The sequence below is a fragment of the Trachemys scripta genome, chromosome 4, assembly GCF_013100865.1.
Source record: "Trachemys scripta elegans isolate TJP31775 chromosome 4, CAS_Tse_1.0, whole genome shotgun sequence".
Taxonomy (NCBI): Eukaryota; Metazoa; Chordata; order Testudines; family Emydidae; genus Trachemys; species Trachemys scripta.
The window spans coordinates 125,194,836-125,209,543 of record NC_048301.1 but is presented as its reverse complement, the minus strand read 5'-3'; the positions used below and the strand labels follow the sequence as shown (position 1 = coordinate 125,209,543).

The 14,708-nt window shown below is 47.3% G+C and overlaps 1 protein-coding gene across 6 annotated transcripts in view; it reads left to right on the top strand.

Annotated features, from left to right (window-relative positions):
* Positions 1–14,098: 14,098 nt before the first annotated feature.
* The window catches only part of ATP2B4 (ATPase plasma membrane Ca2+ transporting 4), a 107,145-nt gene continuing 106,535 nt past the window's right edge, over positions 14,099–14,708 (top strand). For all 6 annotated transcript variants that reach the window (XM_034767302.1, XM_034767300.1, XM_034767301.1 and 3 more), the window contains exon 1: positions 14,099–14,693. The gene's annotated coding sequence lies outside the window, so the exon portion shown is untranslated. The remainder of the gene's footprint in view (positions 14,694–14,708) is intronic.

The following is a 14,708-nucleotide window of genomic DNA, read 5'->3' as shown; positions in this document are numbered from 1 at the left end:
AGGAAGGAACAGAACAACAAGTTAGGGAAGTGGGACAAACGGATGGGTTGGATTTTAGTGATGTGTAAAGAGATGTGTAACTTGTAAAATTATATAAATAACAGCAGCTGAAATGGGTTACTTGGGGAGCACACCTTCTGCGCAAGGTAAATGTAACATCACTGCACGGGGCTGCTCTTTGGAGACTCCTCTCCCACATTAATAAACCGGACCGGCATTGGTTATTTGGACTCTCCAGTATATTTCATTACAAAATAAGGAACCAACGTGTGATCAAGCAATTGACCATACAATTGCTTAACAACTGGAATGCAGGAGACCTGGGTTATATTCCCAGCTCCTATACTGACATGGGACAAGTCTCTTCCCCTCTCAGAGTTTCTCCTCTCACCCTCTGGTTGCATTGTCCATGACATTTTAAATTCACTGGGGCAGAAGCAGTCCCTTACTATGCACCCAGTGCAATGGGACCCTGATCTCAGCTGAGCCCTGTAGATGCTACTGTCATACAAAGATTCATAACGAGCTCTTCCATCCTCTAGCTTCTTGCGCAGGCTGTATATGAAACACCCTAGAATTAAAAGAGAGGATGTGAAGGGACAATACTCATTTGAGGTACAATTGAGGCCCCTCCACTACTCAATGAAAGTCTTCCCACTGACTCATGGGAGATGGAGCGTGCATTCTGACCGTGTCCATTAACACGGCGCCAGTCATGAAAAAGTCAACATTCTACTTACATCATCACCTTGGGATTTCGAGATACCTGAGCATTTCCCTGCACTTGGAACAGGAGACCATGGAGGACGCATCTCAGGTGTTCTTCTGCAGCAGCTCTTTGTAAATGTAGACTTGTAGGGGTAGGGGGTAGCGTTTGATCCTACTCTGGGCAAAGCTAATGGAAGAATTGAAGGGTAGGATTCCACCCGTTCTCAATTATCCAGCCCTAGTGGGAAAAAAATATCATATCTCAGTTTTTATAAAAGTCTAATAAAGAACTGCTCGGTTTAGTGAATGATTTTGACTCATCATTACTTTCATAAAGCAAAAATTTGCCTAAATCCCTCCTGTACCTTATTGCCAGTTGTCCCCATAATAAAAGTAATTGCGTAATTAGAAATTAACAGGGCTTTTACAGTAATTGATAGCAGTGACATTCTAGCATATTAGTGCTTGACAGAGTAGTAGTGGGATGTTCTGTGATTCCTTTTGTGGGCTCAGAAGTGCTGTCGATTCACTAGCAGAGTTGCTTTTCTTAGAAGTTTCTGCTTTTGTTGCACTGAGTGAGAGAAAGAGACGGGATCATGGAAGGCAAGCTAGTGAGTCAGTCTAAATAGCTCAGGGAGACAAAAAGCGGGAGGGGTGAAAACAGAGGCACAGAGAGGAGAAATGACTTGGGCACGATGAGACACTTCCCTTTAAGGAGGTGATGCGGGAGAGCTGCTGTTCCACCGGCATCCGAGTCACTCTCCGACAAGCAGCAGCTGCGAAGCAGAGGTGAGTGATAATCTTTCTGTTCTGCCAACCTTCATTTGTTTAGACTGTAAGCCCATTGGGGCAGTGACTGCCTCACACTAGGTGCACATACAGTGCCTTGCACCTGATCTCAGCTGGGGCCTCTAGGGGCTACTGAGCTACAAACAATAACCAAGAGCCAAATGCAACAGTGAAGAAAGCATTGGAAATGTGTGACAAGGCATATTGTGAGGGCTAGTGAGAGAGAAAGCACAATATAATCATAATACCTCACTCTTTTACCCCACTTTTCATTATCCCCATTTTACAGATGGGGAAACTGAGGCATGGAAAGGTGACGTAATTTACCTAGTCACCCAGCAAAGCTGGGACTAGATCCCACATCTCCTGAGTTCCACTCCACTGCTGTAGCCAGTAGACCACTTTGCCTAGCCCCACCAGAAGCACTAGATGGGGGAAGGACAGGTTTAAGAAGTCCTGACCCCACCACTGCACTTGCTAGATTCAGATCAAGCCTTTGAGCCCTGCATGGCTTCATCAGTCACCCGTGAGCATCTTCTCAGGGCTAGTCTACATGCGAAGTGCTACAGTGGTGCAGCTGACCGATGCAGCTTTGCTGCTGTAGCGTGTCTGGGGAAGATGCTCTGACAACAGGAGAGAGCTCTTCCATCGGCATAATAAAACCTCTTCCGCGAGAGGCAGTAGCCATGCCAGCGGGAGAAGCTCTTCCGCCGACGTAGCGCTGTCCACACCGGTGCTTAGGTCAGTGTAACTTATATTGCTCAGGGGGGTGGTTTTTCCACACCCCCGGGCAGGGCTATCACCAGGTCGGGGCGAGCGGGGCAGCTGCCCAGGGCTCAAAGCCATGGAGGTGGCAAAATGAGGTGGAGAAATAAAGGGGAAAAACGGTAGGGGGCAGAAATTTGCTTGCTCGCCCCGGGCGCTAACATGCCCTAGTTACGGCTCTGCTCCGAGCAACATAGGTTATACCGACATAACCTGTAGTGTAGACAAGTCCTCAGAGAAACCTTTCTTTCAGACGACTACATGGGCGTTACGATCGCAGATGTTCTTTACTCCTTTCCCACGTGGAAAGGGCTTGTAGAGGCTGGCGGACTCTTCCATAAACCCCCGGCATATTAAACAATCCCACTCGCCACGCCAGCGTGTTCATACATTTATGCGTCTGCAGTTACGTAAAATGGAATTGCTCACACTCTCGCGCCTCTATTTTGCCCAGACTGGAGAGAGATTTTACAGCCGCCTGGCGCTGCTTGGGTTTAAGAATAAGTCACTGTCTCCATTAGAAACCCTGAGAGTCAATTCTGCTCTCCACTACCCCAGTACAAAGCTGGATGAACTTCGTTGTAGCCACTCTGGATTCACCTCGGTGTAAACAAGATCGGAATCTGGCCCCGGGTTTTGATGGGGCTGATTTAACTGGCTGATTTAACTCACTGCTGGCTAAAACGCTGCTTATAAGTTCCCAGCCTGGGAGACATTGAGAAAGAAATCATTATCAAACTCCTTATTCTTTTTAAAGGGGGCATCACCAGCTAACCCCAAGGTTTTACAGATCAGCCCAACGTTCTTTTCTACTTTGGGCAAGTGGCTTTTTTGTTGCCTGTCTCTTTCTGTCTTGTCTTTTAGCTGGGAAGCTGTTCAGGGCAGGGAGTCCGTTGTATTTTGCATGTACAGCCCCTAGCACAGTGAGGCGCCGTTGGGGTCTTCAGGTGCTATCAGGGTACGAATAATACAAAGACTCATCCCTGTTGCCTCAAAACTCCAAGGTATTGGCCAAGCAACTTCTCACTGACAGGGCTTAGGGAAAATCTTTCCCTATGGACAGGTTTTCCAGTCACTGCCTACTGCAGCAGTTCTTGTGCCTGAAGCAGCCGGTGCTGGCCAGTGGCAGAGACGGGATAGCAGGCTGGGTGGATCCTGCTGTGATCCAGTCTGACAATCCCTATGTTCCATGTTCAAATCAGGTTCCACCAGGAGGTTTTCGTGGCTAGCACCACCAATGTTCTGAACTAGGCAGTGTCGTTGTAGCTGCGTCAGTCCCAGGATATCAGAGGGTCAAGGTTTGGGAGGTGATACCTTTTATTGGACCAGCTTCTGTTGGTGAGAGAGACAAGCTTGTGAGCCACACAGAGCTCTTCTGTGGGTCTCTCCAATGTTCTGAACTGTCCCTTTATAGGGAAGTTTCAGGCATCTCTTCCCCCCACCCCTTCCTGATACTTTCTGATGAACTGCATCTGAGTGCAAAACATCTGCAGCAACATGGCAAACAAATCACGACTTTACCCATTGCGTTCTGTTCCCCTGAGTGCCTGTCGGGCCTGATTCTCCCTGCCCATACAGCGGAGTTGCAGACTGTGCAAAGCAGGGGGGGAATATGGCCCTCCCCGTGCCTTGGTATAAACGACTGCACCTTATCCAGGGTGCAGGAGAATCAGGCTTCTCCTCTGCCCATCCGGAGGCTGCTCTCCAAAGGGCGACCTTATCCTGGTGCTTGCTGGGCTGTAACCGGATGCCCTCCCTACAGCCACGTGCCAGGGCTCAGAGCAGGCCACATGTGCTCAGCACACACGGCCAGAACCATAGCTCATTCTCTGCTGAACAAAAGAGAACAAATTAAATATCCAGCCGGCATCCAAGAGAAGGAGGCCAAAGGTGCAGGCACAACGCGATGGAGCTGCTCCACCAAGGCTTGCCAGCAGGATCCCCAGCACTCGGCCATGTGCACTCACCCAGATCCCCATAATGAGCGGCCTGGCCCCAGCACCGCCATCTTTGTTGCAGAAAGTGCCCCGGCCGATCTCCATTTCTCCAGCTCAGGACTGGCCTCACGTGGGACCAGTGGCTGCTTTGGGGATCCTTGCTAACTCCCGACTCGCTGCCCCCTTTCCAGCAGCAGGATTGCCGGAGAAACTCACAAGCCCCCCTGCCAGTAGCGGGACTGTAGGAGGCAACAAATCATGGGACCCGCAGTCAGTGGGAGCTGTGGGTGCTCTGTCCTTCTAGGCATCTATTATCCTCCCATTACGGGGTGTCCTCTCCTTCCTGAAGCTGCGTGATTGAGGGTACATCTACACTGCATCTGGGACCATGCTTCCCAGCCAGCGCAGATACACAGACGTGCGCTAACTCTGCTTGAACTTGGCTGCAGCGGCACGGGTGCCGGCTCAGGCTAGCCACCTGAGTATGTACCTGGGCGCTGGGCGCAGCGGTACTTGGGTCTGCTGCCGGGGCCACGATGCTGTTTTCAGTGCTCTGGCTCTGCTCAGACCATAGCACGTCGGTCTGCCTGGGCTGGGAAGCATGCACTTGGGGCCTGAACTGCAGTCGAGACAAGCGGTTCATGGGGGAGCTGCGTGTCCATGGCCGCCCACTCCCGGCACAATGCCCCGTTTCTAGCGGTAGCAGGGAACCCCAATCTCTAGGCTCTGACACCGAACCAGGAGGCAAAAGCCCTTTCTGGCACAAGCAATGCAAGGGACATCCTGGCAGCAACTCATTCCTGCTTGGGGTCCTGTTCCAGGGAGCCTTGGAAAGCCTGAGGCCAGTGCAGTGCCCAGGCTGGAGGGCCTGCCCCATGGAGGCTGCACCCTTTCTTGGGGTTTTGGGGATTGGGGTGCAGCAGGCAGGAGTGGCACAAACGTCCCAGAGCACCCAAGGGGCGGAGGCTTTGCCCCCTTCTGACGGGACAGGGCAGCCCCGGGCAATAGAACGGAAAGAAACAATGGGATACACTTGATGGAATGGGATGCTTGGCTCCCTTTGATCATGCTGGCCCCTGGCTATCATGAGCTCACCCACAAGGAAGTCAGAAGTGTCCTGCTCCTCCCAGGGGGAAACTGAGGCACAGAGCCAAAGTAACTCGCTACACCGTAAATGAGAGTGACCGCTGGGATCACTTGAGAGCTCAGGAATTCCTGGCTCCCGGGCCTGTGCTCAGACCACTCCCCTCTCTTGTATATGGTGCCTGCTGCATGTCCCGGGCAGGTTATTGTTACACACAAGGCGGTTGCATTAGGGCCCGAGTGTGTGAAGAGCTCCAAGTAGGGGGACCTGTGATGTTTTTACCTGCTCTGGGCCAGTGACTGGAGAGGGGACGATTGGGTCAGCCCATACATTGCCAAGTCGGCGCATGGCCCCAAGGCTTTATACCTCCCTAAAGCTGTCTTTGGAGTGTATGGCCAATAATAGTAGGAAAGAAAAGACTCGCTTGGGTCCAATGGGGCTTGGCAGCTCCCTGGCAGCTGGCACTGAGTCACCAGGATTCATTCCTTGCCCCCGGGCTAGCGTGAGCAGAGGCTGCAGGTGCAGCTGGGAAATTTCTGCATCAGAATCACTGCTGGGCTGGGAAATAGAATAGTCCCTTTCTGCCTTCCCTGTGCATATGTGCAGCCTCATGAATTCCTCAGGCGACAGAGGAATAAGCAACATGGCTCCGGTGTCTCCGTTGGGCAGGTCAGGCATGGATTTTCCCAGCTGACTCTGTGTGGCCTTTGGATGCTCCGCACTGGATCACAAGACGCCCCACCTAAGACGCCAACTTCTTTATTGGAAAAACTGATTTTTGTGCTGGTGTAAAACACCCAGAAGAAAGGCCCGATCCTGCAGCCGCCACTGTGCTGGCCGAGCCGTGCACCCCTGAGCGCATGGGCCTGCCCATCCTGCTGCGGGAGTGGGGCCTTCTAGTCGTGGAACGTAATGCCCACTACAGGAGAGGGCCCATGGGCAGTGGCAATGAAAGCATCTCCCCTGTTCCAGCCCCACCACTCCACCGGCTTTTTGCAGGCTCCTGTCCCCATCCAGGGGAAGATTAGGCTGGATCCCTTAGCTGTATCATCTCCCACTGATCAACCGCATCATGGAGATCCCCATTAGTAACACCCCACGTGGCACTGAATGGAAAATGGACTGGTACCCCCTTCCCTCCCGTGCCACACCCCACCCCTAACGCTGGGACAGACTGTCTGCTCTCCTCTAACAAATGGAACTTAGGGGCTTGTTGCAACATCTGAGGTCACATGACATTAGAGTTGCATCACATGTTGTGCCCCTTGCACTCTGCTCTGCTATGGGGAGTATTTATTTAGAGGGATCACAAGATAGTGACAGTGGGTGGCCTTGTGACCTGTTACGTAAAGCTGGCTGGGCAGTGAGACATAGCTCTCAGTGTGCATTGTGCTCTGGGGCCAGGGGGGTGGGGGTGGAAGGGATGAAGCGGGAGGGTACCCGCTGCTACGGCTCTTTAGGGATTCAGCACATTCCCTTCCTTTGCCAGCCAGATCTACTTGCTGCAGAAGGAAAGGAGCAGAGCCAGAGTGCCATTTCCTCCACATGCCTTTTTGGGTGGCTAGTAGCACTGTATGTAACTTGCAACTGTGCAGCCTTTGGGCCTCTGTTACACCAAGGCACCCTGATGCCACTCGGGCAATGTAAAAGGATCAAAAAGTGGGAGCAAAGGTCCCCTGAAAATCCCCCTTGGGCAGGGGGCCTCCCAGGCCATGTCCTAAGGGGTGAATCAGGGACATATCTAGAGTGCCCTGCACTATGGCTTTTCTCTGCTTCCAAGGACTCAGAGGACTAGCCACCAGTCCAGAGGCCAGGGACAGCGAAGGGAGGGTTATGATGCATAGTTAGTCCATGGGTCACGTTTGTAGAGCCAGAACCTTGGAAGATCTGGAGTCATTTGGTTGTCTTAAAAAAACTACAGTGGAGCTACTCCAGGTTTACACGGGTGCAGATGAAAGTAGAGTCTGACCTGTCAGCCTGACTTCGATCCAGAGCAAGATAATGGAGCAGGTGATAAAGGACTCGATTAATAAAGAATTAAAGGACAGTAATGTAATGAATGCAAATCAACATAATTTATGGAAAATAGATCCTGTCAAACTAACTTGATTTATTTGGTAATATTACAAGTTTGATTGATAAGGTAATGGTGTTGATGTAGTATACTTAGACTTCTGTAAAGCATTTGATTTGGTACCTCACAACATTTTGATTAAAAAAACTAGAACAACATAAAATTAACATGACACATGTTAAATGGATTAAAAACTGGCTAACTGATGGGTCTCAAAATGTAATTGTAAATGGGAAATCGTCATCGAGCAGATGTGTTTCCAGTGGGATCCCGCAGGGGATCGGTTCTTGGTCCTACGCTAGTTAACATTTGTATCAATGATCAGGAAGAAAACATAAAATCATCACTGATAAAGTTTGCAGATGACACAAAAATTAGGGGAGTGGTAAATGGTGAAGAGGACAGGTCACTGATTCAGAGCGATCTGGATCATTCGGTAAGCTGGGAACATGCCAACAATATGGCTAAATGTAAACCTATACACCTAAGAACAAAGAATGTAGGATCCTATTCTGGGAAGCAGTACGATTTGGAGGTCATGGTGGGTAATCAGCCAAAGAGGAGCTCCCAATGTGATCCTGTGGCCAAAAGAGCTAAGATGCTGTTGGGATGTGTCGACAGGGGAATCTCAAGTAGGAGTAGAGAGGTTATTTTACCTCTATATTTGGCACTGGTGTGACTGCTGCTGGAAGACTGTGTCTTATTCTGGTGCTCACACTCAAGAAGGATGTTGATAAACTCAAGAGGGTTCAGACAAGCCCTGAGAATGATGAAAAGATTAGAAAACCTGCCTTATAGTGAAAGACTCAAAGAGCTCAATCTATTTCGCTTACCAAAGAGAAGATTAAGAGGCGACTTGATTAGTCTAAAAGTATCTACATGGGGAACAAATATTTAACAATGGGCTTTTCAATCTAGCACCAAAAAGTACAACATGATCCAATGGCTGGAAATTGAAGCTAGACAAATTCAGAGTGGAAATAAGACACATTTTTAACAGTGAGGGTAATTAACCACTGGAACAATTTACCAAGGATTGTGGTAGATTTTCCATCACTGATCATTTTAAATCAAGATGGGCTGTTTTTCAAAAGAGCTGTTCTAGGAATTATTTTGGGGTAGATTTTCCATCACTGATCATTTTAAATCAAGATGGGCTGTTTTTCAAAAGAGCTGCTCTAGGAATTATTTTGGGGAAGGTCTATGGTCTGTTACACAGGAGGTGCGACTGGATGATCGCAATGGTCCCTTCTGGTCTTGGAATTGATGAATGCTCACATTAAGCGATCAAGGGAGTAAGTGTTTGCAGGATCTGTTGTTTAGATGGTAAGCTATAGTAAGCAGAGACTGTTCTCTTGCTATGTGTGCATGTAGTGCTTAGCACAACAGGGCCCTGATCTTGGCGGGAGCTCCTAGGTGCTATTGTAATCCAAATAATTAATAATAATAAAATAGAAATACGAAGAGAGATTTGCAAACGTACTTTCAAGTCTGCTGTTGAGCACATTGTAACCTTTTATTTTAAAAACATACACCCACGACTGCGAGCTGAAGTGATGTGTGAAGTGCAGTGATTTATCTGTGAAACACCTACAGGGGGAGGGAAGCCAAGCAATGGGCTTACGGTTGCTGCAGCAAGGTAAATAGTGAGTCATAATGCACTGGAATAATAATACAAATCACAGGGAACAGAGGGGCGAGAGCCAGGAAGGATGGTCTGTTGGTTAAGGTGCTCGCCAGAGATCTGGGTTCACTTCCCTCCTCTGCCACTGATTCCTGCATGATCTTGGGCATGTCACTCAGTCTTTCTGTGCATCAGTTAATAATAGCACTGCCCTGCCTCACAGAGGTGTTGTGAGGATAAATAGAGATAGCGGACATGCTCAGATACTATAGCTAGGTAGATATATGGTGGGAGGAGATCAGAAAGTCATTGACTCAGGGTGGATAAAAATCAATTATTTTTTTAATTAAAAAATTGGATTTTTTTGTATTTAAATTGGATTTTTTTGATAAAATGCTGTTTGAGGAAAAAACCTATCTAAAGATCATTTTAATTAAGATACATTATAGCTCAAAGATCTCTCATCATGAAATAGGGATTATAAATTCTAATTCTATAGTATGAGACAATATAGTCATGTGATGTTTAAGAAAAGTTTTGTAAATGAGTTCCAATAGGTCATGGATTAGGGACCCAATCTTAGGGGTTCCACAGGCTTCTATTTAGATTATTTAGGTTAATCTTTCTATCTACCCAATGGGACTCAGTGCTCAGTCTAGAAGATACCATCAGAGATGCTTAGTTTTGCAGTTCTCAAACTGTGGATTTGTGTCTCCAGAGATAGCATGCTTGTTAACAGCAAAAATGTTTTTAAATAAATAAATATAGAGAGGTGAGAAATAACAGACCTCACTCTATTGTCCCTCTGCAAATTTGTGTACACAGAGTCAATCCCTTACTTCGTTCTAAAAGTGCAAAATTTCAAAAAGTTCAATGAATAGAAGATTGTTGTGGGTGGAATAGATCTGGACAAGGAGGAGAAGTCTGGATATAAATGTGAGAAGCAAGGGACATATGCTTGTTTTGTTAAAATATTATATGTTTGCTTTTGAAGAAAACAATACAGAATACTTAACGTTGTTTTAGTTAAATAAAACAATTTAAATGTTTGTCTGGTGATGTTCTCCTCCTAATACAACATGGCAAGAAAATCCTCCAAATATTAATGATTAACCTGTTGAATTGGAGATAGTTCACCTCCCAATGACTTCACAAATATCCGCTTCAGTTACTTTTGGTAAATGAAATAACCAAACAATCATTCATTTTCTGATATAGCTGTAAAACTAATCTGAAAAGTTTTCAAAATAAATCACTGTTTAAAAATGTATCGTGTGTACCTTCTAAAAATGAAACCTACATCTATCTCTGAGTTGTGAAGAATATGTATTAAGGTTATAACAACCAACAAGAATGCACTTTTATGTAGAAAACCATGATTAAATCGAGTCTTCCTGACTAGTGATTTAAATCAATTTAAATCAAATCCACCCTGCATTGACTATTTAAAGGATGGGAGCAGCTAGTTTAGCCCTGATCCTACAACTGACTATACCAGGGATCAGCAACCTTTGGCACACGGCCCACCAGTGAACCGCGGTCAGTGGGAGCTGCGATCAGCCAAACCTGCAAGTGCAGCAGGTAAACAAACCGGCCTGGCCTGCCGGGGCTTTCCCTGACAGGCCACGTGCCAAAGGTTGTCAATCCCTGGACTATACAATCTGTCTTTGCTGGATCTGCGCTGCAAGAGAGGAAGAGTTTCATGACTCCCAATAAGTCACTGAAAAAGTAGATCCAATGCTAGACACAAACATTTCTAACCATGCACTTTTAATTAGAGCAGACATGGGTATGTGGAGACTTTCCCTATATAAAAGGACCATATACGAGGTAGACTTAAAGCTCTGCATTTAGGCCCTGATCCTGTAAACACTTATGCCTGTGAGTAACCTTACCCACCCATTACAGTAATGCACTGAGGCTACTCATATCTGTAAAGTTACCCACGTGCATAAATATTTGCAGGATCAAGGACTTATGCTCTGTAAAACAAAGTGTTATAAAAACTAAGGGCATGTATACACACGGAGGTTACACTGGCTGAACTTACATCGGTTTACAGGAACAGGCTAAACCAAACCAGGTTTAAATCAGTTTGAGTGTCCACAAACAATAGTTGTACCAGTTTAACAAATAAGAACATAAGAATGCCCATACTGGGTCAGACCAATGGTCCATCTAGACCAGTATCCTGTTTTTTGACAGTGGCCAGTGCCAGATGCTTCAGAGGGAATGAACAGAACAAGGCAATTATTGAGTGATCCATCCCCTATCGTCCAGTCCTAGGATGTGGCAATCAGAGCTTTAGGGACATGGGGTTGCATCCCTGACCATCTTGGATAATAGTCCGATCCTCCAGGAACTTATCTAATTCCTTTTTGAACTCAGTTATACTTTTGGCCTTCACAACATCCCCAGGCAATAAGTTGCACAGGTTTTGCAAAGAAGTACCTCCTTATGTTTGTTTTAGTCGTGCTGCCTGTTAATGTCATTGGGTGACACCTGGTTCTTGTATTATATGAAGGGGTAAATAACACTTCCTTATTCACTTTCTCCACACCATTCATGGTTTTATAGACCTCAATCATATCCCCCCTTCGCCGTCTATTTTCTAAGCTGAACAGTCTGTGATGGGTTATCTGCCCCACACTGGCAGAGAAGGGGTTAAAAGCAGCTTCGGGAGGCAGTGCAGGGAGCAGCCAATCAGGGCCCAGCAGGTCCATATAAAAAGAGCTGCAGGGACAGGTGCTCAGTTGCTGCAGGGAGTCTAAGGGAGAGGATGGGGTTCCTAGAGGACTGTAGGTGGGTAGTACCTCAGGGCAGCTACCAGTGGGACTGTGGGAGCTAGAGAGACCTGCTGGAATGTGTAGGCTTGAGGCCCTGAGACGAGGGCAAAGATGGTGCTGGGGCTGCAGGAAAGTAGCCCATGGAATTGAAGCAGCACTGGTGAGAAATTAAGGAGAGGTAGCAGGAAGCTGCTAGTTACAGGGTCTGTGGACTGGGACCCACAGTAGTGGGTGGGTTGGGTGCCCCCTTCCCGGGGGAAGTGGCTGGGCTACTGAGAAGCTAAACCTCCCTTGGAAGCTGGGAGCACAAAATGTGACATAGCTGGGGGGCTGTGTCATGAAGAGGATGCTGTGGTCCTTGGAGTGATGTGGGACCAGGAGCAGATATGACAGTGGGTAAAGCACCATTGGGAGAGGGTGCACTGACCTGTGGAGCTAATCCCCAAGATAGCCAGTAGGAGATGCCAGTGTGGTGAGTGAAGCCCCACCACAAATCCCAGTGTTTTTAATCTCTATTCCTATGGAAGTTGTTCTATGCCCCTAATAGTTTTTTTTGGTTGGTGGTGGTTGTCCTCTGTACCTTTTCCAATATCTTTTCTGAGATGGGTCAACCAGAATTGCATACAGCAGTCAAGATATGGATATACCATGGCTTTATATAGTGGCATTATATTTTCTGTCTTATCAGCCCCGTTCCTAAGGCTCTGGTTGCTTTTTTGACTGCCACTGCACATTTAGTGGATGTTTTCAGAGAACAATCCTGGGTGACTCCAACATCTATCTTGAGTGGTAACCACTAATTTAGAACCCATCATTTTGTATGTTCCATTGGAATTGTTTTCCAGTGTACACTACTTTGCTCTTATCAATATTACATTTAATCTGTTATGTCACTCTTTTGTGAGATCCTTTTAGAAGTTTTGAATTATTTTGTATCCTCTGCAAACTTTGCTACCTTGTTTCCCCTCTGTTCCACAGTCATTATGAATGTGGAACAACATGGGTCCTGGTACAGATCCTTGGGGGACCCTGCTATTTAGCTCTCTCCATTGTGAAAACTGACCATTTATTCCTCGTTTCCTATCTTTTAACCAGTTACTTAGCTCCTCTCATAGGTTTCCTCTTATCCCATGCCTGCTTAGCTAGCTTAAGTGCTATTGGTGTGGAATCTTATTAAAGACTTTCTGAAAGTCGAAGTACACTATCAACTGGATCACCCTTATTCATGTGCTGCTTGAAACTCTCAAAGAATGGTAATAGATTGGTGAGGCATGATTTCCCTTTACAAAAGCCATGTTGCCTCTTCCCCAACATATTGTGTTCATCTATGTCTGATGATTCTGTTCTGGACTATAGTTTGAACCAATTTGCCTAGTACTGAAGTTAGACTTTCCAGTCTGTAACTTCCAAGATTGCCTCTGGAGTCTCTCTTAAAAATTGGCATTACATTGGCTATTCTCTGGTATGAATTATTTTGCATGGAGCAGGCTTCAGATCAACAGGATCATCTCCGTAGTTAGCTCTTGCTTTACAAGGAAGCAGGAGGATTTGATATAGACATTTTGGACTACTTGTCTCCTATGGTTTGCAACTCAAATTTTTGGCTGGGGCATGAAATCTCAAAAGTGAAACTGACTGGAAAAAAGTGAAACTGATCAGCCTACTTTTCACTGTCCAACCTGAGTGAAAACACAACCCAAACCATCACCAGTAACAAACTATACCCCCTATCTTGCAATGACCTCTGCCTAGGCAAAGTTCCCTGGCGCTAATGTCATGGCAGGATTGGGGCCCTAGATTCTTAATTTCTTCCCATTTTACTACTCCAGGCCCCAATCCTGATATCTAATCCACATAGGTGAACCCCTGGGCAAGGGCCCTCTACCATGGATCATAATGGAATAGTTACTAACCCAGGGAAAACTAGGTAGAAATGTCTTTTTAATGTTTTTCAGTAAACTGACAGGGTGCATGTCTTTTTCTTCTGCTTTCACTGAGTTTGTAAAGATAGGAGGTCTGGCAAGAGATGGCAGAGAAGAAATGAGCAGTGTAGCATGTCTCCCCCCCCCCCCCCATATTAAACATTAAGAGCTTTCTGCAACACCTAGCCCTACCATAAACCCCACAACCTTCCCCCCAGCACTGATCTCACCACCGGTTTCCTGCTCAGAAGCACACATGGATCTATTAAAGGTGTGTATGGGGGGGGGGGACTCTCGGAGAAGGGAGATCTGCCTTCTGCCTCTCTCCCCCTTAAAAAACCAGAACAGCGGGGCTAGGACTGTGGCTTGTGAAGCCACCTTAAGAGACTTCCTCCTCCTCTCTGGGATGGGGTGAGGCTGGCTGGGCTAGGCAGTGGCGTTGCTATGACAAGCATTTTCTTAAGCTAGCGCTGCTCGTGTAGGACTCGCTCAATTTGCAAAGGGCTGGCTCTGAAAACGGGGAGAAGAGAGGGCGAGGGAGAAGAGAGAAAACAAACCCAAGCCTCGTCCCTATCTGCTGATTAGCTTCAGTGCAGAGAGCGGTGTGGGTTTGCTGGCTTTTTCCTTAAAGACCTTCAGCGTTAAAGGACATTGGGCTCTTTCCAGCTTCCTGCTTCCCTCCAAACTTTGGGAAGAGCAAAATCAAGCGAAGAGGGGAGTGGAAAAGGAGGGGGGGAAGCGAATCCAGGAGTTTGGGATTTTTTAACCCCTTCCCTTCCATGGAAATCCAGGGGGGTTTTCCCGCCAGTGAAAGGCTGGATTGCTGGAGGCGGAGGGAAAGCAGCCGCAGCCTATGAATTGATTCAGTCGTGCAAAGCCATTGCATGGCCGCTTCCCCCGCCCGCAGCCTGCTCTTCGCCAGACTGAAGCGCCCCAACTTGGAGCAGCTGGGCGGGTGGTAATCCTCGGGCTGGAGGAACCTCGCCTCCCGAGCCAGGAGCACAGTAAGTGGTTTTTCC